Source organism: Heloderma suspectum, chromosome 1 (genome assembly GCF_057233095.1).
Source record: "Heloderma suspectum isolate Gila_16-S chromosome 1, 16-S_ref, whole genome shotgun sequence".
In the NCBI taxonomy this organism is placed as follows: Eukaryota; Metazoa; Chordata; class Lepidosauria; order Squamata; family Helodermatidae; genus Heloderma; species Heloderma suspectum.
The window spans coordinates 215699196-215702214 of NC_139458.1; the positions used below are offsets into that span (position 1 = coordinate 215699196).

At 43.0% G+C, this 3019-nt stretch overlaps 1 non-coding gene across 1 annotated transcript; it reads right to left on the reverse strand.

Moving 5' to 3' along the window:
- Window positions 1-2682: 2682 nt before the first annotated feature.
- TRNAE-CUC (transfer RNA glutamic acid (anticodon CUC)) lies at window positions 2683-2754 on the reverse strand. The gene has a single exon. It is a non-coding gene; the product is annotated as a tRNA-Glu (tRNA).
- Between the last annotated feature and the right edge of the window lie 265 nt (window positions 2755-3019).

Here is a 3019-nt window from a genome sequence, read left to right on the forward strand (position 1 = left end):
AGCATTGGCTGTTGGGCAGTATATAAATGTAATAAATACATCATGATGATGATGATGCATAATAATGTATGGAATTAATGCATGATATTTATTTACTGCCACAGGATATGGTGATAGTCACTGACTTAAGTGGCTTTAAAAGGTAACGAGAGAAATTCTTAAAAGATGGTCAGTGGTTACTAGCCATGTTTTTTTTAATTATTTATTTAAAATATTTCTTGGCTGCCTTTCAGGGTAGGAGCCTTCCCATACAGCCATGGTGGCTGTATGGAACCTCCATGTTCAGAGACAGTTTGCCTCTGAATACCTGCTTGCTGGAGCAAACAGCAGGAGAGGGCTGTTGCACTCATGTCCTGCTTGTGGGCTTCTCAGAGGCATCTGACAGGCCACCGTGGAAATCAGGATGCTGGACTAGACGGTTCCTTGGTCTGATCCAGCAGGGCTCTTCTTATGCTGTTGTTCTTATTGGTTCTGCATGATAAGAACACTGGAGAAAAGGACTGTTCTGACTCCCCACTCCTCAAGCAACTCCAGGCTTATCCGCTGTTGGCTTCTGGCAGCATATATAAAACACGGGATGGCTTAACAGCTGCTTTGGTTTTGTCTGGACAGTACAAAAATAAGAAACCTGTTCTGGTCTGGATCAAAAGTCATTTTTAGTACATGAAACTTGATTGAATGCCGCATCACCTGTTCTGTACCAAAACCTATTGAATTCCCTGATTGCAACAAATGGCAAACTAACTCCTGAGAGACCTCTGCAGTCTTCTACATTCTTCTTCATTCCATTTTTTGCCACCATATAGCTAGTTGCAGATGGCTTTCCCCTCCTACTAATTAATGGACTTGATGGGCAAATAATAGCTTGGGGGTGGCATTTTTCTTGGGAAAATAGCACAGAGGAAAAGCTTAGCCGCCCTCACCCATCTCAACAGTCCCAGTCCAAATCAGGGCCCCTGGCAGCTGCTTTTAACAAAACCTGAAGACAGGAGATTTTTTCATGGGGCTCCAGCATCTCATCCAGTTTGGCTCTAATCCTATTTAGTGATGCTGTCAAATGTCATAATTAGTCGGCACATTGGTTGAAACTCATGTGTTGGTAATCCTCATCTTTGTAGCAAAGTTAGATTGCTTATGAATTTGTTATTGATTTTGGATTGGATTTCTGCCCATGCACTCGGTTGGTTTAGCCCTTTCTTTCAGGAGGAAATGTGATGCTGTAACTTCAGCCCAATAGGGAAAGGTTGGCATTTGAACTCTTTCTACAACCTATCATGTTCTAAGAAACAGCCAAATAGGCTGTATACGCCTCCATATACCCATTCATATGGCTCTCCTCCATATACCAATCGGCATCGCCAAGTAAATGTTCCATAGAAAGGACATGTGGAAACAACCAAATCAGGAAGGTGTACGTAATGTGGTGATGCATGACATCATGACACATTACGCTGTTCCACTCCATAGCTCCCAAACAGCAGTTTGACATTGCGCATGGACAAAAACTCATACACAGAACGAGATCCTGAATTAAAACTTTCATCTGAGATTACTTTCTGAAGAAATAACACATTCATCTGGGGTATGTTCACCCATCACTAACACTATTTAACCATCAGAAAGGAAACTGATGCTGTGTGCAAGTACAGTCCAGAAGTACAAGTCTAGTATACATCATCCCTTGATGCAGCAGTAGCAAAAGGTCCTGAAATGACATTTCCAAGCCAATTACTTCTCACACACCTGACTATATGTTAAGCTCAGAATTACACTTGTATCCCACTTTTCCTCCATGTACACATGTCTAGTGGTTAGGATTCCTGGTTTTCACCCAGGCGGCCTGGGTTCGACTCCCGGTATGGGAAAAAAACCGCCCAGAGAGCTTCGGCTATTGGGCAGTATAGAAATAAATAAATAAATAATAAATAATAAATACACAGAATAGCCACTACTGTACCATACTGGCATTGCATTGCATTGCACATGATGGCATATATTCCATGTGCTTAGCCAGCCAAATGTTCTGAATTCGGCTTTGGTTGGTGGGAATATAAGCCCTCTTCATTACTACTGGTCAAGGCACTCGGCTTTCCTGCTGCAGACATTTGCACTGTGCACAGTGCCAGAAGTGGGGCTAGTTAGCACAGCCCCGCTTGTGCGTTGCTTTCTGTTTCTCTTCTGTTGCTTTTATTTGCTACAAGATAAATATATAATATAAATGGAGCACCATTCAAGGTAGCTTCTTCTGCGGGAATTCCCACAGTGTGTGTTCCAGGGTATACTAGTGTGCCATGAGAGCACTGCTCATGTATTGTGAGTGCATTGGTCTGCTAGTGCAAGGGGGTTTAGGAGCAATCCTATTCTGCTCAGCAGGTATAACTTAAAGATTATGTTAAAGATCAGCTCGCTTAGCCTTGCTTAGATACAAAAATAACATTGCCATAGCAAAGTGAGTCATATGAAAAGTTCAAACAATTTATGTGAATTGCCTGAAGTTAAGAAAATTCTGTGAACTGATACAATGTTGGGGTTTTTTTTTGCAAATGTGAGACAAAAGATGCCTTCTACCAGGGTCAGAGTATTTGTCCATCTAGCCCAGCATTGTCTACTCTGAGTGGCAGCAGCACCCCAGGGTCTCAGGCTGATGGTTTCCCTGGCACCTGCTCCTTGATCCTTTTTAACTGGAGTTGCCAGGGATCGAACCTGGGACCTTCTGCATGAGAAGCAGGTGCTCTACCGCTGAGCCATGGCTCCTTAACAATTTGCCAATTGCTGACAGAGGGAAGATCCTGTGATGAGAACAGGTTAAAAGAAAGCCCAGGCTCTAGTTTTGTGGGACCAGAGAGGGCTTGAGCCCCTTACCTTTTTTCTTCCAGGAGCCTGCAGGGTCATGATTCGGTTAATTGGGAGATTCAGGCATGGAGGTCATGGATTTAATTAAGGGCCTCTCCAACACCCATAGTTTGAGCTCTGTCTGTAGTAAAAGCAAGGTTGACATTTTATAAATGGTAGGAAACTT